We start from the raw sequence: 24,829 nt of genomic DNA, 5'->3' as shown, positions 1-24,829 counted from the left end.
GGAATCAATAAAATTGCTAAAACTTCAGCTGACTTAATGTTCTTCATTAATTGCTGTAAAACCTTTATTTTATCGACAATGGTTCTGTTTTATATTATTCTATTAACCTGATATTTTGCCATTTGTAGTCACCAAAATAGACTAACTCATCAATTCATTGGAGCACACAGTAACATATGTATATCTATAAAGTTGGAGTATTCTGGGCAATTCTGGAAGGTGTCAAGGCCTCAGAGAGGGTGCAGAAGAGATTTACTCGGATGATTCCAGGGATGAGGGGCTTCAGTTAGGTGGATAGACTGAAGAAGCTGGGGTTGTTCGCTTGGAACAGAGACTGTTGCGAGGAGATTTAATAGAGGTATTCAAAATCATGAAGGGTCTAGACAGAGTAGATAGAGAAAAACTGTTCCCATTAGCAGAAGGGTCAAGAACCAGAGGACATAGATTTAAGGTGATTCGCAAAAGAAGCAAAGGTGACATGAGGAAAAACCTTTTTACACAGCAAGTGGTTAGGATCTGGAATGCACTGCCTGAGGGGGTGGTGGAGGTAGATTCAATCATGGCCTTCAAAAGTGAACTGGATAAGTACTTGAAAGGAAAAAAATTGCAGGGCTATGGGGATAGGGTAGTGGAGTGGGACAAGCTGGATTGCTCTTGCATAGAGCCGGCGCGGACTCAATGGGCCGAATGGCCTCCCTTCCGTGCTGTACCCTTCTATGATTCTATACATGTCGCCTAAGGGGCCAACACTAAAATTGGTTGCTCGTTAAGTGCCCAAAATAATTCTCCCTTCAGTTTTCTCTTCCTGCAGTGAAGCCACATAGGGCCATAACGTTCCTTCAAATGGACATAAATTAGGACTGCCCTTCGATCCATCACCGCTAATCTGTAAGTGTCTACAATCTACAAGATGCACTGCAACAACTCGCCAAGACTTCTTCGACAGCACCTCCAAAAACAGCGACCTCTACAACCGAGAAGGACAAGGGCACCAGACGTATGGGAACACCACCACCTGCACGTTCCCCTCCATGTCACACACCATCCTGACTTGGAAATATATCGTTGTTCCTTCATAGTCGCTGGGTCAAAACCCTGGAACTCCCTACCTAACAGCACTGTGGGAGTACCTTCACCACACAGACTGCAGTGGTTCAAGAAGGCAGCTCACCATCACCTTCTCAAGTACAACACCAGGTTATAGTCCAACAGCTTTATTTGAAATCACAAGCTTTCGGAGCTTTGCTCCTTTGTCAGGTGAGTGAAGAAGGGTTTCCATAAAAGCATCCCATATATAGTCAGAGAACAATGTCTGGTGATTACAGATAATCTTTCCAACTGCCCGTTATCACCCCTCGGCAGAGAGATAATTACAGCAATCAAAGGAGTGGATGGTGTTCAGACAGGTTTAGTCAGGGACACATTACATTCAAGAATACTGAATACAGAAGGGGTCAGATAAGAGAGAAAGAAAGAAAGCAAGCAAGCAAGAAAGAAAGAGACACCCGAAAGGCAGAGAAAGAGAGAGAGAGAGAGAGAGAGAGAATGACCAGTTGTATTAAAAACAGATAACTTTTTTTCACTGATGGGGTTACATGAACCCAAGATCCCAGTTGAGGCCGTCCTCATGGGTGCGGAACTTGGCTATCAATTTCTGCTCGACGATTTTGCGTTGTCGTGTGTCTCGAAGGCCACCTTGGAGAACGCTTACCCGAAGATCGGAGGCTGAATATCCTTGACTGCTGAAGTGTTCCCCGACTGGGAGGGAACCCTCCTGTATAGCAATTGTTGTGCGGTGTCCGTTCATCCGTTGTCGCAGTGTCTGCATGGTCTCGCCGATGTACCATGCTCTGGGGCATCCTTTCCTGCAACGTATGAGGTAGACAACGTTGGCCGAGTCACGGGAGTATGAACCACGTACCTGGTGGGTGGTGTCCTCTCGTGTGATGGTGGTATCTGTGTCGATGATCTGGCATGTCTTGCAGAAGTTGCCGTGGCAGGGTTGTGTGGTGTCGTGGACGCTGTTCTCCTGAAAGCTGGGTAATTTGCTGCGAACGATGGTCTGTTTGAGGTTAGATGGCTGTTTGAAGGCGAGTAGCGGAGGCGTGGGGATGGCCTTAGCGAGGTGCTCGTCGTCATCGATGATATGTTGAAGGCTGCGGAGAACATGGCGTAGTTTCTCCGCTCCGGGGAAGCATCCTTTCCTGCAACGTATGAGGTAGACAACGTTGGCTCAGACGAGGAGGAACGCGATGGACACCGACAGACGATGAAAGACGCCCTCGTAAGAACGGGATATGATGCTCGACTCGTCAATCGACAGTTCCGACGGGCCACAGTGAAAAATCGCATTGACCTCCTCAGAAGACTAACACGGGACACAACCAACAGAGTACCCTTCGTCGTCCAGTACTTCCCCGGAGCAGAGAAACTGCGCCATGTTCTTCGCAGCCTTCAACATGTCATCGATGACGACGAACACCTCGCTAAGGAGAATAGCGTCCACGACACCACACAACCCTGCCACGGCAACCTCTGCAAGACATGCCAGATCATCGACACAGATACCATCATCGACACGAGAGGACACCACCCACCAGGTACATGGTTCATACTCCCGTGACTCGGCCAACGTTGTCTACCTCATACGTTGCAGGAAAGGATGACCCGGAGCACGGTACATCGGCGAGACCATGCAGACACTGCGACAACGGATGAACGGACGCCGCACAACAATTGCCAGACAGGAGGGTTCCCTCCCAGTCGGGGAACACTTCAGCAGTCAAGGACATTCAGCCTCCGATCTTCGGGTAAGCGTTCTCCAAGGCGGTCTTCGAGACACACGACAACGCAAAATCGTCGAGCAGAAATTGATAGCCAAGTTCTGCACCCATGAGGACGGCCTCAACCGGGATCTTGGGTTCATGTCACGCTACACGTAACCCCACCAGTGAAAAAAAGTTATCTGTTTTTAATACAACTGGTCATTCTCTCTCTCTCTCTCTCTCTCTCTGTCTTTATCTGACCCTTTGTGTATTCAGTATTCTTGAATGTAATGTGTCCCTGACTAAACCTGTCTGAACACCATCCACTCCTTTGATTTCTGTAATTATCTCTCTGCCGAGGGGTGATAATGGGCAGTTGGAAAGATTATCTGTAATCACCAGACATTGTTCTCTGACTATATATACACAATGCTTTTGTGGAAACCCTTCTTCACTCACCTGACAAAGGAGCAAAGCTCCAAAAGCTTGTGATTTCAAATAAAGCTGTTGGACTATAACCTGGTGTTGTACGACTCCGTACATTTGTCCACCCCAGTCCATCACCGGCATCTCCACATCATGGCTACTTCTCAAGAACAATTAGGGATGGGCAATAAATGCTGGCTTTGCCAGCGACACCCACATCCCATGAACGAATAAAACAAAAAGCAATTTGACATCTGACTTCTCCGGATAATCACCTACTAACAGCCTGACAACAAAGCAAGGTATTATAAGTCTTGAAACAGTTTGGGAAATGATGCTCAGCATTCCATGTCTGTACTTGCACCCATCAGTGTACATACTCGTGTGCACTTTTTAAGTACGCGGAGTGCAAGAAATCAGAGGTGAAACTCATAACAATGAAAACAAGATGAAGGCTGGAATTCTCAATGCTGAGATATGCTGAATCTCCAGCAGCAAATGGCATCACTGGTTGGAATGCTGAAGGAGCAATTTTCAAAGTTAGGCAGCATTTGTCATCCTGCATAAAATTGAGTCCAACTGCTGACACCTTAAAATCAGAATTACAATTTTGAAGAGATTAAGTCTAGAAGTCTAGAAGGTAGACACACGTTATTCACATTAACCACACAACTAACAAATAACATATGGGCTGCATACTTCACCAAGTTCATACTACAGTGAATTTAATATGGATTCCCTCCTGAGTGAACACTAGTACTTTCCTCCTCTTCCCTTCTTTTCCAATGGTTGTTTGAGAAATAATGGTATTCTGCATTTCATCTGCAGGCCTAATGTGATATTAAGATCTCTAGACAGAAGCTGCAACTGAATGGCAGTGTTACGTTAATGTATTTCCTCCTTATTCTCACGCTAGGTTGATCAACATAACAGCGCCATCAGTTACAACAGCTTTCTCAGTTGACTTCTTCTGGCAAATTAAGGATATTGGTTATTAATGAGGTCATTAATGACAAGTGCAGCATAACAAAGGCCTTTTCTCCTTCCTCTTTTCTTCTCTTCAATATTTTTCCCTTTATCAGTCCGCTGCTGAAGGCAACGGAAGGTGGCTCTCTAGTACTTTATTTAAATAATCACTTTTCCACAAATGAGCTTAGACAATGAATGGTCGTGGCATATTAAACTGTTGTGGGAGGGGGCTTCACAGCTAAGCTCGATTCTGTAGTCACCCAACACCCACTTTCCAGTAGAGAGTATGTGGATAATGATTATGTAGTATTTGCAGCACAGAAACAGGTTATTCGGGCCAACTGATCTGTGCCAGTGTTTATGCTCCACACCAGTCAAATATTGCCATATTTTCCCCTCTCTAGCCTCAGGGCCTTGAAGCCAACTGCAATGTCCAAATTCGGCCTGGTTGGGGTCAGCTAACTCAGCAGTCATGGATTGAATCTGAGACTTTCCTAATCAATATGGCTCAATACCACATCATGTGATGCACAGGAAAGGGGGCTTTGACTAAGGCCCTTTTAAACAAATCTCAAATCCACAATCCATTTTGAGGATCAATAAGTACTCCCCCAGTCCATTGCTTTTCAAGCTTTTCTGTGCAAGGGACCTCTTGTAGTATTTGACACACTCCCAGGGATCCACGTCCAATCTTCTGATAGACAATGTTAGGTACTAAAGGGAAACAATACTTTCATCAAGGAAAATGCAAAAGGTCATCAACCTGCAACGTTAACTTTCCACAGATGCTGCCTGATCTGCTGAGTATTTTTAACCTTTTTTGTTTTTATTTTACATTTTATTAGTGCGCAGCACCAAAAATTAACATGCTGGTAAATCAACAAAAGTATCGTATCTGATAATAATGGACATCCTGAGCATGATTAAAGGCACCAAAATGTACAATAAGAGTAGAAACATAATTAAAAAGTTTGAATGGCTCCTGTAAGGCTTCAATATTTTTTTAACAAACAAAGTAGCCATCCGTCACAATGCTGTTTTATTATTTATTTATTCCTAGGACCATGAAAAAAATTAGGAAATCCTGAGGATATTTAAGGCACCAAATTGGCAAATCTGAGCAGAAGAAACACAAATGGTAGGATTAAAGGCTTCAAGTGCTTTCCTTATATTTTTGCACACCGCAAGTATCAAGCTAAGTAATTATTTATTTTTTCAGGAGTTATATAAAAACAAACAGAATTGCCCAGTGCATTTAAAGCACCAAACTATAATATCTGAGCAACAAAAAAAATACCAAAAAGGATCTGAAGGCTAATACTTTCCTTAATATTTTTTTATATGATGCAAACAGCAAGCAACCAAAATGGTAGCAGGCTATGCTCAGGGAGGTTGAAAACAAAAACAGAAGTAATGGAAGAAAGGTAGCACTGCAACCAAGTATAGAAGGAATGGAAGTATAGTAGATCAGGTGCAACAGTTTGAGCAATTAAAAGTAATACAAATAGCTGTTACTTTTAAGAGTATGACAAAAACCATGACACAAGTAGGAAAGTGATAAAGGAAATGCACAGTCATAAGAAATTTAATATATCATAGTAGGTACAGCACAGGAGGCAGCCATTTGGCCTAGCGTGCCTGTGCCAACTCTTTGAAAGAACTATCCATTTAGTCCCATTCCCCTGCTCTTTCCCCATAGCCCTGTAATTTTTTTTTCCTTCAAGTATTTATCTAATTTCCTTTTGAAAGTTACTATTGAATCTGCTTCCACCACCCTTTCAGGCAGTGCATTCCAGATCATTACAACTCGTTGCGTAAAAAAACGTTCCCTCATGTCGCCTCTGGCTCTTTTGCCGATCACCTTAAATCTATGTCCTCTGATTAACGACCATTTTGCCACTTGGAGCAGTTTCTCCTTATTTACTCTGACAAAATCATTCATGATTTTGAATACCTTCATCAAATCTCCCCTGAACCTTTTCTGTTCCAAGTAGAACCACCCCAACTTCTCCAGTCTCTCCACATAACTGAAGTCCCTCACCACTGGCACCATTCTAGTAAATTTCTTCTGCTCCTCTCTAAGGCCTTAACATCTGTCCTTTTTTGGAGCTTTTTTCCCCAACTTTCACAAATGCAAAATATTCAAGAAATATATGGATAGAAACTAATTAAACCCCAATGTCTTCAATTTACAAGTCACAAATGAGAGAGAAATTACAGCCTCTCTTAGCTCGTGTCCGCAGCTACTGACGAGTGAGCCTGAATAAAACCACCCCTTTTCTTTTCAGCAATTGAAAAAGCAGCCATAAATCAAAAGGAAATTCAGCTCACCTGTGAAGGATAATGACTTCTGTTTTGGTCAGAATTATTATGGAGATGAATCACAATACTGCACCAGTAAGGAAAGGGTACAGATATAAGCAGTCAGAGTACTTACTCCCTCTACTGGCTGAGTTCATGTAATGTTTCTTGGATGAAAACTTCAATGCCCAAACAACTTGCATTTATGTAGGGCGTTTCACATAGAAAAATGTCCCAAGACACTTCACATTGGAGAGAATAAGTAAGTGCTGAGTTTTGCAAAAGGCTTCGGAGAGGTAACTAAAAGCTTGTGTGACAAAAATGAAACGTATGATGCATCATACATTGACTTCTTTCTTTGTCACTTTACATATGTACATAGTACACACACACACACACACACGCACATGCATATATACACATGCACACACATATATATATATCATATATGGTTCAAAGCCAGGTACATGTGAAGAAAATAGCCCAGATTGTTTTGATACAATAGCTGTGGGAAATGGACATTATATTTGATCGGTTACCCAAAAAAAGGGGACAAGACATTCAAATCAAATACAACCATCTTGTGGGTTTTGTTTGTATATATGTTTGATTGGCAGCTTTTTCTCCATTTAAAAGACAGATTTAAATTTTCTCTATCCTAGCCATGTTTTTTTTAAAAAAAAGAATGGGTATTTCTCAGCTTGTCTTGTTAAAATTAGGTAGACTGTTACCATCAGAGAAAGACAGGCCAGAGAGACTCTGGGTGGTCAGCAACAAATCACGACTTAAACGTGATTATTCAGGGATGATGTGTCCAATGCACTTCACATTGCAGTTGAGTACAGCAGACAAGATTGTTATTTTTCTATTGAATCTGAAGGGTATCAGTTATGCCTGTAACTACTGTACAGTGTGTCATTGCTTCTGTTCATCTATCCATTTACTGGTTAATTAATCTATTTAGTAGTTTACAGCCTAAGCCACTTATGAAGTAAAGATCACATGAGGGCATGGAATAGAACCGTTAAGCTGAAATAATGTAGTGAGGGTTTTAAGAACATAAGAAATATGAGCAGGAATAGGCCATATGGCCCCTCGAGCCTGCTCCACCTTTCAACAACATATTGGCTGATCTTCGACCTCAACTTCACTTTCCTGCCCGATCTCCATATCCCTTGATTCCCTTAGTCAAAAAATCTATCCATCTCAGCCTTGAACATACTGAATGACTGAGCTTCCACAGCCCTCTGGGGTAGAGAATTCCAAAGATTCACAACCCTCTGAGTGAAGAAATTCTTCCTCATCTCATTCCGAAATGGCCGATCCCTTATCCTGGAGACTATGCCCCCTAGTTCTAGGCTCTCCAGCCAGGGGAAACAGCCTCTCAGCATCTACCCTGTCAAGCCCTTTCAGAATCTTATATGTTTCAATGAGATCACCTCTCATTCCACTAAACACCAGAGAGTATTCGGTTGGATCCCTGGGCTCGCAACAAATGACCCAGATATTGGACAGGAAAAGGTACATTCTGGGTCATAGAGAGTGAGGTCTCACTTGCAGGAATAGTCTGAGATGCTAAACACAAGAAAAATATTTGGAATATATTACATCGGGTCTACAGCACAGAAACAGGCCATTTGGCCCACCTGGTCTGTGCTGGCATTTATGTTCCACATGAGCCTCCTCCCTCCCTATTTCATCTAACTCTATCAGCATACCCTTTTATTCCTTTCTCCCTCATGTGCTTATCTAGCTTCCCCTTAAATGCATCTTTGCTATTTGCCTCAACCACTCCTTGTGGTAGCACATTCCACATTCTTACTACTCTTTGGGTAAAGAAGTTTCTCCTGAATTCCATACTGGATTTATTAGTGACTATCTTATATTTATGACCTCGAGTTTTGGACACCCCCACAAGTGGAAACATTTTCTCTGTGTCTATCCTATCAAACCCTTTCTTATCTTGAAGACCTAAAAGAATAAAAATTCAAAAATGTAAAAGCTTGCGCAAAGAGGAAAAAAAAGTGAGAAAGATAGAGATATAGATGAGAGATATGATGTCCCAAAGCGCTTCACAGTCGATGAAGCAATTTTGAAATGTGGTCACCGTTGTAAAGCAGGCAATATATTTCAAAAAGGCTTTTGAGTTCAATAGACTGGTGAACAGAGAGCCATTGGGCATCAATGAGGACAGAGGACACTGGCAAACAGAACTCAGTGAAGGAACGGATGTCAACAGCGGAGTTTTGAATGAGCTGAGAGTTTGTTCTAGTGTGGAACTCAGGAGGCTGGTGAGGAGAGCACTGAATTGGTTAAATCTTTTTGACATGTGGGTAAGGATTTCAGTGGCGGTGAGGGTGAGGTAGAGGTCAAGGGGAGCATTGTTGCAGAGGTGGGAAGCATGCGGTCTTAGTGCTGGACAGGATAGGTAAACCCAGGGTCAAACTGGATACCAAGGTTTCGTTCTATCTGGTTCGACCTGAGGGAACAGCTGGATAAGTAGTCCAAGGATAAGTAGTGCAAGGGTAGAGCTCTTGACAGAATTCAAATAAGATGGCTTTCATTCTCTCAGTATTCAACTGGAGAAACTTCTAGCTCATCTACCAAATGGGGGAAGTTAGCAGGAAATGAGAGGATGAGGAGGAGATGAAAGGGAAAGGCAGAGACAGTCGGAAAGAGAGGAAGGAGGAGAAGAATGAGAGGAGAAAGGGAAGAGAATAAGGGCTTTATATTTTTCATGTATGAAAGGGTCTCACTGCTTTTTATCGATGGGGGTCCACTTGTTGTTATCTGTGGCTCAATTTATGTATGGGAGGTGCACTCTGAGTAAAGGGAACTCACTTTTTTGTAGATGGTGGTTTCACATTTTTGTGGATGAGGTCGCACTTTTAGTGGTACTGCTAGTTCATCACCCTTAACCTTGCTACATGGCTCTCAGTCCCTCAACCCATGAAATTTAAAATGATCATTTTCAAATTTAAATGCCTCCTTGGCCTCCCTCCCTCCCCATTCTCCTCCAGCCATAAAATCCTCACCCCCAAATTTTCCATTCCTCTGACTCTGACCTCTTGATCTATTTTTTGATTACACCTGTGTTGGGACATTTTTTCTTCATTTTCCATACAGATGTTGTTAAACCATTTCTGTCCTTTTCATTTAATCATAAAGAAGGCTCAGCTGGTGATTGGTGGAGATGTAAACCACTGCTAAAACCCAAGCACACTGTATAAATTATACTATTGTAGGTCTCTTGAAACATCATCTTTAATTCTATCAACAACAATCAAAAACAACAGAATACAAAGAAACTCTACCCTGATAAGGCTGAGTCAACTAGAGAAGTACTCCAAAAAGAATGTTAATATATAAAAAAGGCTCAGTTGAATTCCTATCTTTAAAAAAATGTATTATCGAGTTTTCCACTGATGAACAGATTATTTCCACTTGAAAAACACATCCAGTACATAAAGCAGCCTTTTGTCAGGTTTGGAATTCTATCTTACAATAGACACTTCTACATTTCCATATTGTAAGGCACAGATGAAAATTGTGTGATTCAAGCAAACTTTTAGTAAAAGTAGAAAAATCTCTATAATAGAAATATATAGCAGCACAATAAATTCACATTTTTACAGCGTCCCTACATTGTGTTGAAATTAAGAGTTATTGCATTGTTTGCTACTCTTAATTAGTCTTCTCTATTTACGTTTACACAGCCCTACTACCACAAATTTTGCAGATGAGTATCCCGCGTTTGGGGATATCGCAGGCGTCAGCACATACGAAGTGCAATGGGCTAGCCTCGTTCCAGGAGAACCACCTTCTTCATCATGGTATCTCCCCTGCCAGGCAAATCACAACTTCAAAATCAAATCTTGTCAACTTTGGTGGTGTCCTATTCATGAGCCTTGGGCCTTCATCAGGGTATCGCAAAACAAAAGTTCCTGAACTTGTCAGTGCTAGCAGAAGGCATAGAGTAAAGGCTAGGTATTCTTCCCATGGAGGAAGTAATATCAAAAGCCACAAATCTGGGCCAGGGGTGCCCAAACTGTGGTCTGTGAGCCATATGTAGTTTGCAGGCCTTGACAACACAACCCACAAGATCATGCAACTTTGTTTTATTTGTGCTTATATTTCTTATTCACTGTTTTGTCCTGTTTGAATTTCATGGATCTGGAACTTTGGAAAAGACTGCTACTTATCTTGTTAACATATTGGTGGATAGAGCCAAAAACAGAATACAAAGATCCGTTCGTATCCACGGCCTTAGATATATGCAAATTAATGGGAACATAAATTTACATATACATGCATTACATGTAAAAAAAGTATCAGGCTCAGCTGTGCTGTCTACTACAATTAACTAACTGCCCAGATTTATTATCTCGGCTCACAGATAAAGAATTTCCATTTGGGCTCGGAATAAGAGGCTACCAGTGTTTATTAAAGGATACCCTGGCATGAGTCATTGCCCTCAGGAAAGGAAGAGGGCAAACTGAAAAAAATTTACTGACGATACTCAGCATTAACAACAACAAATTGCATTTATACAGCACCTTTAACATTCCAGGGCACTTCACAGGACAGTGATCAGACAAAAATTAGCACCAAGCCAAAGGAGATATTTGGATAGGTGACCAATAGCTTGGTCAAAGAAGTAGGTTTGAAAGAGTGTCTTTAAAGGAGGAGAAAAAGGTGGAGAGGCGGAGAGGTTTAGGGAGGAAATTCCAAAGCTTAGAGCCTAGACAGCTGAATGCATGGCCGCCAATGGTGCAGCGAAGAACGTTGGAGATGCACAAGAGGTCAGAATCGGAGGAACACAGAGTTTCTGGAGGGTTGTAGGGCTGGGAGAGTTTACAGAGATAGGGAAGGGCGAGGCCATGGAGGGGTTTTAACACAAGCATGAGAATTTTAAAATTGAGGCACTGCTGGACCAAGAGCCAATGCAAGTCAGGGAGCACGAATGATGGGTGAACGGGACTCGGTGCAAGTTAGGATCCGGGTAACAGAGTTTTGGATGAGGTCAAGTTTCTGGAGGGTGCAAAGTGGGAGACTGACTTAGAGAGCATTGGAATAGTCAAGTCTGGAGGTAACAAAAGTGTGGCTGAAGGTTTCAGCAGCAGATGGGCTGACGCAGGGATGGAGACGGGTGATATCATAGAGGTGGAAGTAGACAGTCTTGGTGATGGAGAGGATACAAAGTCAGAAAGTCAGCTCAGGGTCAAATAGGACTCCAAGGTTACGCACCACCAGGTTCGGCCTGAGACAGTGGCCAGGGAAGGAGATCAAATCGGTGGCTAAGGAACGGAGTTCGTGTGAACTTAGTCTAAAACGCTTTCCTAGTCCTCTTTCCACTGATGTCTCTTCCCTCCTATCCTCACTCAATCTCACCTTTCACATAAACTCCCCCCACCGACATCCATGGCTACCCCTGTGACATCAGCATTTCTTGTGTCCTCTCCACTTCCAAGTTCTCAAAAACGTGCAAGGCTATCTAACCACTTCCTCATCTCTCATACCACCCACATCCTCCTAACTTCTCCCAAGCTCAATACCCTCATTGTCCGGCTGTTGGAAAATCTGACCTCCAGCTCCCTCACTAGTTCACTAAAACTCTCAAGCTCCACCCCGCCCCCCCGCTGTTCCTCAACCTGGCTCAATACCAATGCTGCTGTTGACTTGCTTAACTGCTCTTTTGCTTCTGCCTTCAACACCCTTGTTCCAACCAAATCATTCACTTTCTCCCATTCCTCACCTTTTCCCATCCCTCCCATTGTCACCCCCTTCCCCCCTTCATTCCCTCAAGTCAAAGGGCAGTAAATTTTAGCATACCTGCCACACAACCAGTCGAAATTATGTTGCTGTTGTCCTCAACCAAAACCAACTAAATTATCCTCAACTAAATTACATTTTTATTAAATGGTATCCTGCGATTTTTATTGGTACTTTGGGGATCAAATTCCATTTCAGTTCATTATTCTGTGAAGGCCATAAATGAATGTCTTTTTATATGTACATAAGTAAAGGAATATATATTAAACAAACATATCTTTGACTTATGTAATTAATTTTTATTCCTTACCAATTTTAAACCTGAGAAAACACAGTGAGATGATATGCAAGGTGAATCAGTTGAAGTTAGATTTTTGGTATTTAGCAGTAGAGCGAATAGGGTTTGGCTGCACTAGTCTGTGCTTTGGTAGCAATGAGCAATGGTCCTGAGTTTTCGTAGCACTGGGATGGGGATCTTGGAGGTTTGTGGCTTATCGGTGGGGCTGCTATGACTCGTGAGGACAGAAATGAATAGAATGAGGTTCAACCAGCCGTATTCCAAGGTGAAGTTGTAAATTGGAACTCAAATGCAGTGTCAAGGAGAAACAAGATGTAGGTTGGCATCCATGATTCCTCATGACAATTTGCTGCAATTAGAACTGAACACAGTGTATGTGTCAAAATATTTGATATTTTTCAGAGCCAGTTTCATGGCTCCATTCATTTCAGTAAGGCAAACTGCACTTCACTTTATAGGTAGGGAATTAAGTTTTTTTTTAAAAAACCAAAATTTCAGAGTACTGCAACCCACTAAATGACAAAGTTTTTCTTTTGAATAGCATGCTCACAAACCAAATATCTTTTTCCACCAATTATGAATCAATTCTAAATCAATTGATTAATTTGCACTTATACTTAACAAATAATGAATTAATGTAATCAGGTATATATGAAAAACATAACGATTTTGCACAATCTTTTGAGGGAAGTTTGATAAATATTGGAAAAATTAGGAATGCATTTAAACTACTTTATTTAAAGGTTTGGGAAATGTTTTGTCTTGGTAATCAACTTTCAACCTTTAAGCTGCCGGAAGGTTCAGAGAAACTCCTGTCTCCCTGGGTGTACAACTGTCTTTAATTTCAGTTCAAGTGCAGTCACACTGAAATAACTTTCAGATTGTGATTCCAAAGCTTCTCAGCCTCATTAATAATTTTATTATTGTAATAATTTTCCATTACTAAACAAGTGAAATTTAGATACTTCATCTATACTCAATCCTGCCTTCCTGTTCTGTCCTTTTTAATCTGAATTTGAACTTGACTTTTTTCTACCTATTCTAACTCTGTCCTACTTACTTGCCATGTTCGACCTATTTCCCATCTTCAAGGTTATAATATTTAGCTGTCTCCTTGCACCCAGCCTTCATTTGAAGTGGGAGCAACTTTTTTTTATTATATATAAAAAAGATTCTCATTGGCTATAAACCAGCTTAAAAGGCCAGTTTTTCAGACAATGAAAAGCTCAAATTTGGACGGTAGCCCTGGTCACGTGACAGAACTTTGAACGTTGCATCCAAAAGTCTGATTGGGATCACAATCACTCAAAATTGAAGTAGATGACGGACATCAAAACTGACTTCTGAAGCCTAATGAAAAGGAACTATTTTCCAGAAGTATTGATCAGAGTAAACGAGTCAGCTGCACTGCACAGCAAGTAAAGTCATGCGTGGAGCAATCGGCTGTTCTTTATTTGATATAAATTATGAAATTGTAACTTGGTATTACTGTTACATCAATTTTACAAGTATTAAGGCCATTTACTTTCTAACCACTAAACTGAGCTTTATTCCATTTTGCCTCTGGGCCAGACATGGTGACTAGCATAATTTTGAATCTGTCCCTGTGTTACGATCTGTCTGGTAAATTTAAGCAGGAGCACACTGCACAGATCCCAAAGTCTGCTCACGTCAAACACAGCAGAATTAGCAGGACAGCAAGAGTCCTTCTCGGCTTTTTATTCAATTTAAATCAAGTAGGCAGGCACCTTTAAAAATAAACACAGATTTCAATGTGTCAAGTTGTTAGCAGTAGAACTGCAATATTAGCTAATCTATTGCCAATACCATATTAAGACATTTATAGTAGTACCCACCAGGACAGTAAAGTTCACTCCCGGTGCCACCAATATAATCTAAAAACTTGACCTCATTTACATTGGGGAAGTTCTGGAGGTTAATAATAGTGCAGTGATGGACAACTACCAGCTGGGCCAACATCAATTACTGCTAATGTTAGTGTTTATGTTGCTAAGCAACAGAAATGCCATTGAGATAGAAATTCTGTACTAAGGCCCAGGGGCCATAACACTATTGTACTTACGGAGTCATACTGATGTCAAGCCTGCCTCTGGAAAGGGGGCTCGCTTTGCCAATATGACTCAATAATTCACACTTCAGCAGTGATTATACTATCGGTTTGAATATTTGTTTTTTTTTAATTTATTTCCAACTGCCACCCATAGTTGTTAACAGTGCGAGCAGCAGATTGAAGCTGCATGAAGTCTCCATAAATTGTTCATACCGTTAACAATTACGGGAGGCAGCTTCAATCAGCTGATATGTTTAACCTGAGATCAGGTCAACCTCTGCTACAATGTCTTGGTTCTATTAATGTCTCTGTGATAAACATCTGTCTGTTTAGTTGCAAAGTGAGATGTTGATTGGATGCAGCCAAATATTTTTAAAAATCGACTTTTAAAAGGTCGGTTAAGTATCGAACTGCAAAAAATAGCCAGTCCACTTAATACGTTTTAAGTGGAGCCTTTGTAATTGACGCCTATGGTAATAACAAATGGTTCGCACCATTTGCCCAATATCGGCAGCTGTCCAGGACAAAGCAGCCCACTTGATTGGCACCCCATCCATCACCCTAAACATTCACTCCCTTCACCACTGGCACACCGTGGCTGTAGTACCATCCACAGGATGCATTGCAGCAACTCGCCATGGCTTCTTCGACAGCACCTCCCAAACTCGCAATCTCTGCCACCTAGAAGGACAAGGGCAGCAGGCACATGGGAACACCACCACCAGCATGTTCCCCTCCAAGTCACACATCACCCCGACTTGGAAATATATCGCTGTTCCTTCACCGTCGCTGGGTCAAAATCCTGGAACGCCCTACCGAACAGCATTATGGGAGAACCTTCACCACACTGACTGCAGCAGTTCAAGGATGCTCACCGCCACCTTCTCAAGGGCAATTAGGGATGGGCAATAAATGCTGGCCTTGTCAGCGACGTCCACATCCCATGAACGAATAAAAAAAAGCAAGGACGGTATAAGTGGTGGGGACTGTACAAGTGCGCCTGACATATGTGATGTTGTCTAACCACTGTCAGAAAAACAAATTACTTCACAAGCTATAGTTCTTTTTAATAATGATGACAGTGTTTCAGTATCAACTGCAGGACAGTAAGAACAGCTCCATATAGCAAAAATAAGCATTGAAAGTGAGTTTCTAAATAAATACTAAACATGCAAGAATGTGCAAAGTCATGATCTTACCCAAGACATAAGAAAAATCCACACGGTCACTCTAGTGATTTTGGGTGAAGCAGAGAATTAAGGGCTTACTGTCCTGGTCCCGTTTCAGGAGTTACACCATTTTTATAAAGAGCACTGTAACTGACTGTCGCAATTGAAACCACATATTTAATATCTATTTATAAGATGCAGCTGATCGTTGTAAATTTGGTTACTGCATGATGGAGGAGAACCTCTCTGCTTGCTGACTTTCTGCATGTTGGAAAGGATCCTCATCGCTGTCTGACATGAAAAATGTCACTTCAGAGGCATTATTCACATGAATATATACATTTTGATTGCAAAGTAAGCAGAAACCACTTAATACAGACTGCTTGCTTTATCCTAACAACAAAATTGAAAGCAAGGACCTTGGTAACATAAGCAATTTGTATAGTGTATGGATCTTAGCTCATATTGCAAGTAATTTGTGATATATATTGCACACAAACTTCATAAATGCCTGGGCTGCTGGAGTCACCACTGTGTCAGAGATTCCACAAGGTATAGCAACACTGCAATGAAGGCTGCGCAATCTTATCAAACGTATACTGATTAGGGATAGCAGATGCCAAGTCCATATCAACACTTTAAAAAAAGCTAGCACAGCAGGTACCGTGCTTTTTGTTGCTGACTTCAGTTCCATTTTATTAACAAACTACGCCACATAATTGCCGCATTCTGAGAGGCCACATTTCACACAGTGAACCACACAGAAAAGAAATCAAAGCAACAATTATCACAGGTCATCTAAACATACATCCTTGTGCCTAATTTCAGAGTGACACTGGAGAAGGCAAAGAGCAAGTCACATCGATAATCCACTCAGCCAACGCCACAGGAAGACCCAAGGAGGAAGGAAAATAACATTTTTAAAAGTGGGATGTCAACCTTAACAGAAAAAGCTAAATATAAATTTTAGGTTGTGAAAGTAGACAGGAACATCGTTACCACTGCCATCAGCTTCAGTTTACACTTCAGTAGTAGCAATAAACCAGAGATTTTTCCTGTACTCGAGTAGCAGCTGAAGGGAGTGACCAGCATGATTTCAATTAAGGTTCAGGTTGCTAGGACAATGAACCTCATCATTAACAAAAAACAAACTTAGTGTGTATGTTATTACTGTCCATCACTCACAAGTAGCATCCAACGAAAAGGGGAAAATTCATTCGACAAGGGAAAGAAAATATTTACAAGATCTACCACCGCTCATAAAGGGGAAATTCAACCTGTGCTGTGCATGGGTTTTTCCTCTGGAACCACTGGTAGCAAATAGGTTACTGGCCACCAAGAAATAAATTATCAACTTGAACTATTGTGATTCTCTTCAATGCATATTCCAACTTTAGTGATGTTAGGAGATGCACATTACCAGTTACAAACAAGTAGAAGGATATTAAAGTTGTGTTTTCTATTAAAACCAGGTTATTTAATATCTTACATATAATTTCATATTATATGTAGTACTCCAAATGTTGTTATGTGTTCTGCTACTATATAAGGAAAGAATTAGTATTACTATGGTATTCAGCGCATAATGCTGCATACCTTCGGGTTTGTCATTACATTTATCTCCCTTATCTTATGATCTATATTGTTCAAAATTTCACACCTCAAAGCTCAAGAACAATACGGCCTCAAACAGCAGACTAGTAAAGGACTCGAGCTGCATGATTTAAGAAACATGAACACAAGCTGATATTTTTTTTACAAAAGTTTTTTTTTAAATGACAGTCAATTAAGTCATCAGAAACTTGGATTCAATCACTGCCTTGTCTCACAGAAAGTCAGTCACCGACTATCTTACATGAACTGTGCGGTATAGAAAACTTGCTGCTTTCATTGGGTTTTCATTCATCGTTACAGGGGAAATATTTTCCCAATAAATAATATTTGCATTTTATTTCTCAAGACTCAGCAAGTGTTAAATATGTCTCCATTTTGACAGTTGGTAGAATGGAACAAATTAGGCAATTATGCTCGGTTTTTGTAAATGATTTCACTGTGTGTTATATACTGCAACCAATGTGTCCCAGCACTGCCCTGCAATTCACACATGACAAAAGCTTCAAATTCTGACATTTCTTGCAGACCCAAAGAACGACAAACTCATTTGAGGCAGAAACAAGATAGCATTTCAGCTGAGGCAGATAACCTAGGGAGCTGGTTGGCTCCAAGAGCTCTAAGGATTTGGTACGCCTCAGCAAAACAGGGATGTGCTGCGCTGTGTTTCACTTAATTTCCAAGTAAACAAGACCCAAGCAAAAGATAGTAACGCCTCAGTGCACCACATACTTACCTGAGTGCCGTGGATCTCTCCTTTGGTTCGTGGTGGGGGCCTCCTCCCGTCCAACATTGCACTCCCACCCACTGGCCAGCTGCCGCTTCCCATCAGCGTCCAGCAGGCGTCTGACTGTGAGTACAAAGATGAGACCTGGGAGATAAAATCATCCGGGCATCACACTGTCGAGGTCAGGACGGTTTGTTGTCCATCCCAGATAAAATCTGGATTATAAAAACAGTGGAATTGAAAATAAAGAAACCTGGGTTCCTGGAGATTCAGTAGAACTGCATTTTTGCAGGGACTTAACATACTGTGGGAGAGGATTCAAATCTCATTGGTCGCATCTTTCATTCAGTCAATTGTTTCATTTGCCTCACACTCTCAATACCTGCATCAGTAAACTGAAAATTCGTTCCATTTTTATGACAGGAAACTTATGAACTTTCATGAGGTTTTTATACTTCGTGCTGTAGAAACTCAAAATTGGAAAAAAAAACCTGAAAATTCCAAAAGCATGTGATTACTTGTCTTGTAGCTACAGGTATTACAAAATCAAGGGCACTGGCCAATTCTAAATACCACAAAGGCATATCATTCCACAGTTAGCTTTGTCCTTAGAATACAAATTGCACTTTGTAGCTGCAGCAAAGTGAAGAGAAGGTACACAACACAAAGCAAGGAATATAGTCTAAAGTGTAATGCAATGAGAAGCCTTGTCTGTTTAAAGTCTATCTGTGTATTATATTTAAATTTATTGTTTCACACGGCACTTTTAAGACAAACAAGAAAAGCAATGAGAGTTAGGTAGCACTGAACAGTTGACATGGTAAAAAAATACAAAGCCAAATACAAGGCCGTATTTAACTACAGGTAAACTGCCAACTACTGTACAATTGTTCAAGCACTATAACCAAGTGCAAAATTCAAAACAAAGCCAGAAAATATCAAGACACAAGCATCAGAGTTCTTGAGCTAAATTTCTTTTTCTGCAACAACTGCAAAAGTAGCAAGATAACTCGTAAATTATTGCCCTTTCACTTTATTAACTATTCAGCAGAAAAAGCCAAATGGTATTAAGATAAAAAGGAAGGGAAATTAATGACAGGCTGTGAACAAATTTCTTCACTGCACCAGACACAAACCACATTCACAAGGCTTTAATGCTCTTCATGCTATTTTCTTACCTCCACTGGAAGGGACTGCAATAGGCTTGACAACGGGGGCTGCAGGACCTATACAGATTTGAAAAGATGCCCAAAGCAGCACAGTGCTGAGAAAGTGTGGCATCTGCATTGCAGGGAACAGTGAGGTAGTTTGGATTGCTGACTGAAGTAGGTGAGGAGATGTGCTCAATACCACCATTTTCTTCTGAAAGGCAGTTTTCAGAGGGCCAGATTCTATCAAAGTACAGTAGTACAGACAAGAATCAATAATTCAGCAACATTAAAAGGCAATCTGCTCTTAAAAAACATATCTCTGCAACATTCAGCCCAAGTCATTCTGTAGTTTAAGCTGGCATTATTAAAAGAGAAGTGAAAATCCAGTGATAAGCATGCTCCAAATCCAAGACCAGTGCCATCTAGGGAACTCATAAGAGAGAACATTTAGATTTCAGAGGAGTCAAGATTTTCTTTGATGGATTTTCAGGTTTTAAAATTCCAGTTATATGCACCACAATTTACATAGGCCTTAAAAATCTTTAGTCCCACAGGGCTTAAATAGAATTGGTAGGAAAAAAAATCTTTTATGAGGGGTAAGGCTGGGATGCTAAGTTGATTTAAGACAGTGATGTACAATAGAAATATCTGACTAGCCACAGGTATGGCTACGGCGACACCGTTTTAGCCACTTGCATTAATTTTAGTAGAAAACGCCTTACATAAACTGACACATCACACATAATTCACACAATGGGCAAAAAAACATGTGGTTAGAGGCTAACGTATTTGACAACATTGATCTAAAAAAGAGCTGGGGAAGGAATCAGGCAGTGTCAAAGAGGAAAGGAAGTCGGCACAATGGTGACTATGGCTTCAAGACAGGAGGGAAAAGATTAGAAGATCCTACGTTCTAGTCTAACAACTACAGGAGCATTTACAGATACATTCCACCTTTGCGTAAAAAGCAGACAGCATGGAATGTCCATATTGGTTCTTCAGATATGGCAAAATTCTCAGACAGGAAATAGACATAACAGTAACATAAAATTCATGATCAGGTGAAGCTACATTGCCTGGTGCTTTGATGGTTCAGGTCATCAACAACCGCCAAAACACCAGGCAATGTAGCTTCACCTGATCATAAATGAGAAACAGTAGTGACTCGAGATGCTGATACCATTTCCACTGGATCAGAGAAGGATAAGAGAAGATTTAATCGAAGTTTTTTTTAATTATGAAGGGCTTTGATAGAGTAAATAGGGAAAGACCATTTCCCCTGGTTAAGGGGTCAATAGTGAGGGGTCATCAAATAAAAATTGTCACTAAAAGAGTAATAGGGGTTGGGAGAAATTTCTTGATACAAACAGCTTTTACAGTAAGAATACTTTGCAACAGGGAGTAGGTGAGGCAGAGACCATTGCATCTTTTAAGGGAAAAATAGATAAACATTTGAAATAGAGGAAGATACAGATCTATGGAGTGAGAGCAAGTTTGCTTTAGCAAACAGGATGGGCCAAATTGCCTCCTCCTGTAAAGTAAACTGCTTTGGTTCAAAATGACAGTAGAACCACTGTATCAACTGCAACTGTCTCAAAAATTGTAATAGCAAGTGACTACACAAGTATCAGTGTTATCCATGTTTACTGTGCAATTTCCATGCTTAGAAAAGGAAAGTAAGAGTACTGTTTTCCAAAGTAATTCCAAACGCACCTTGCTAAGTGAAAAAAAATTCTTGCAAAAATTTCTACCTTGTTGAAGATACTGATATTTTTTCTCTCAGTGAGATCCACATTGGGAGCAGTGTCGATTAACACCTGACCAGGAAACCTCAATATCAGCTGAGTACTGTGGTGCACGCAGACATGTGTTCAAATTTATTTATGTCCTGTCAGAACCATTTAAGGATACAAACAGTGTGTCACAGGTCTGTAGACTCAATCAAACTTGAGGTTGCCCACCTGTTGAGTTCCTGATGTCAATTTGCAATGTGCGTGCTAACCCAAGGGGGTAGTTACAAAATGGTACTGACAAAGTTTGGGACAGGATTCTTGTTCAGAGGTAGTACATGGGACAAGAAGTATTCAAAATCATGAAGGGTTTAGATAAAGTAAATGAAGAGAAACTGTTCCCACTGGTGGAAGGGTTGAGATCCAGAGGACACAGATTTAAGGTGATTGGCAAAAGAACCAAAGGCAACATGAGGAAAAATTTATTTGCACGGCGAGTAGTTATGATCTGGAATGCGCTGCCTGAAAGGGTGGTGGAAGCAGATTCAATCGTGGCTTTCAAAAAGTAATTGGATAAATACTTGAAGGGAAAAAATTTGCAGGGCTACGGAGAAAGAGCAGGGGAATGGAACTAACTGGATTGCTCTTACAAAGGGTTGGCACAGACTTGATGGGCTGAACGGCTTCCTTCTATGCTGTAACCATTCTATGATTCTAAGGAAGCCTGACATAGCAAGAAAATGCATAAAAATTGAATCTTTTTTTTAAAAAAGCTGATAAACAAACAACATATTGATATCACATTTCACCTCAACTTCCACAGCATGGAATATGTAAGAGGGGTGGATTCTGTGAAGTAACCAAAAGGAACAATTAGCAAAAAAAAGTTCCTGTGTTAGCTATATACAGTGGATACCCTGAGCTTACAGTTGATTCAAACAGGAGGTGAGTGATACACAATGAATGCTAAAAACAAAAAAACATTTTTTGCCTCTTAATCACCTTCATGAGAGACATAACATCAGAATAATAGGCAATTTGGAGCACTGCACAATCAGACAAATATAAGCAGTCACTGACAGGAAGGAGGTTTTCATTCGTGTGATTGAGGCATTTTGTTAAATATATGCTCATGAAAACAAAAAAAAAATCAATATGTATTTTAGAAGAAATGCACTGTTGAGTCCAATAGCCAAGTCAGGAGGATCATAACTCCTGTTATCAACTGTCCAAAAGCCACAGACCATCAGCGGTTGTGTGCACATGTTGGAACAGACAAAAAGAATGCTGGTGTGTTTACGGTGATTTTGGGTTGATAAGGCACAACCTGTATTCCTGGATGTGAACTGCTACGAAACTTGGTATTTAGCATTAAAAAAGGCAATTTACAATGAGACTTTCTACTGCATTATTGCACTAAGACCTAAAATGTACAGCTTGCATAAACCTTTAGTCTGCTGAAAACCTGAAAATCCATTTAATTACATAGCAAAACTCAGCGAGTGGCAGGTAAGGAGGCCTTCATTTTCCATTCTTCAATTGAATGTGGATAATTCAAGCTCAAGTTAAAACGGTCAGAATGCAATATATTTACAACACAAAAATAGCCTGATTCCAGTTATAGGCAATAGGTTGAGATGGACATAAAATTTTCAAACACCAGACATGCATTTAATAGGACCAAAAGTGGCAATGACTGACTGCAATGACTAAAATTGGGACTTGATACCAGGGAAGGACATTGCCAGGAATTTGCTTATATCAGAATTGCAAATAGAGCATCTAGGTTTGACCATCTTCCCATTTATAAAGATGAACATTAAATTCTTAGCTGATTAAACTACAGTACATACATGTAGACAGACAATTCCAAACACCACCAAGTTACACCGTAGCTAATTTTCTTCAACAATATGTACATCCATATATGGACTCCCACTTTCCTCTTCTTATTCTTTCCTATGTCACCAAATTCCTGTTGAACACAAGATGCTTTGCTCAGAAGTATATTTATTTCATACTAGCTCTAGTATGAAATGATGCATCCTTCTTCACTACAGATTTCACCATTAGTCATTGCTGAGCCACACAATGACTCACATAACCAATGCCTCAGAATTTGTTAAACGTCTATTTTTGAAAAATGACAGCAATGGTTAAAACTGGAATTTCAAGGGAGGTAAAAACAATCCCATGTTGTTGCACAGTGAATCTGGCCCCAAAAACTTAGTCAGTAGCACAAAATGGGCAATGGCGGGTAGGCAGCCCATCTTGCAGCCCACCCGATTTTCTTTTCCATTAAAGTCACTTGTCCATTAGCACCACTGCTGAAGTCAAATTTCACTCCCTGAATTTCAAGTCTCTTATGATTAACCGGCAAACGAGCCTCCAACTGTTCAAATGAACAAACCTTTTTAATTGTTAAAAAATTATTCCAAGTGCTTGTTGACACGAGTGCTCTGCATGACACCACCAGGAACAGTTCTGCCACATTTTACCAATATAATGATGGCAGCAATGCAAATTTCTTGCCTGGAAACAAATCCACTTACAGAGTCCTTCAGCCACCATTAGCTGTCAATTCTAAGTACAATACATTGTCACACGGCATGACAAATGTTGATCAGTGATGGCATTTTTTGAAAGGGAGAAACGTGTGGAAGGAGATCTATTTGTTCCTTTGATTTATTGGTGTACGCAGAGGGCCGCTAGCAGGTGCTAACCGATACGGGAGAAAATCAAATTAATTTTCTGGCAAAGATGGTGGTATAAAGGCACGCATTATAACGGTGAAACATTTATGCATCAGGAGCCTGAAATTTCAGGAAATATTTGTTTCAAAATATGTGTTCACTCAATGTTGTTAGTGGGTCATTAAAAGGCATTCCCACAGTTTTCACTAAATAAGTAATTTTGGGCCCAAGTTACAAGTTTTTAAACAGCGTAAATCGTACTAAGTGGTCAAGATAGTGGTGTAAAACTGAAGACCTATCTACGGCAGCCTTCAGGTTCTTTGCCGACATCTATAAATGGGCATTCTTTGTTGAAAGAGTTGGAGCTCAATGAGCCAATGCATTAGTGGTCCCAAGACCCCAAACCTCTGCCACCACAGAAAACCCCAACCAGAAATTCTGAGCTACTCTCACGGACCTATTATTAGGATAGGCAAAAAACCAGAGTATGTCACTCAGCAGGAGAAACAAATATATGAAAAAAACAAGGCCATCTATTTTCTTATTTCAAATGAGCAAACTGTATGCTATTATGACATCATTGCGGAGCATCAAATCATTTTGATCCCTATCATTACTTCAAACAAGGGTCACTGAAAACATGACATGCAGACACCCAAAATAGCCAGCAGAACAAAGCACAGTGGGTTAGAGACACAGAACTGGGATTAAAAGCCTGTGTCTCAACAAGTGCACCCTAGCTATACAGAAGTGTAGACAGAATGCACAGCAGCTTGTTTCTGAAGCACAAGTAACCTGATCCAAAAACTCACATGTAAATACTTAGCCCAAGAATTAGTAGGTTGCAGAACAAAAAAGTAAGAAATGCTGCACCATGTAGGCCTGCTATGTACACGAACACAGGAACAGGAGTTGGCCATTCAGCCTCTCGAGCCCGCTCCGCCATTTGATAAGATCATGGCTGATCTGTGATCTAACTCCATATACCTGCCTTTGGACCATATCCCTTAATACCTTTGGTTGCCAAAAAGCTATCTATCTCACAATTAAAATTAGCATCAATTGCCGTTTGTGGAAGAATGTTCGAATCTTCTACCACCCTTTGTGTGTAGAAATGTTTTCTAATCTCGCTCCTGAAAGGTCTGG

The 24,829-nt window shown here is 40.8% G+C and overlaps 1 protein-coding gene and 1 pseudogene across 3 annotated transcripts in view; both read right to left on the bottom strand.

Annotated features, from left to right (window-relative positions):
* The window catches only part of mast2 (microtubule associated serine/threonine kinase 2), a 464,493-nt gene that overhangs the window by 190,157 nt on the left and 249,507 nt on the right, over positions 1 to 24,829 (bottom strand). The window lies entirely within an intron of this gene.
* On the bottom strand, positions 10,174 to 10,318 carry LOC137325684 (U1 spliceosomal RNA; annotated as a pseudogene).

This window comes from Heptranchias perlo, chromosome 9, assembly GCF_035084215.1.
Source record: "Heptranchias perlo isolate sHepPer1 chromosome 9, sHepPer1.hap1, whole genome shotgun sequence".
Taxonomy (NCBI): domain Eukaryota; kingdom Metazoa; phylum Chordata; class Chondrichthyes; order Hexanchiformes; family Hexanchidae; genus Heptranchias; species Heptranchias perlo.
This window is presented reverse-complemented; position numbering and strand designations above follow the sequence as displayed.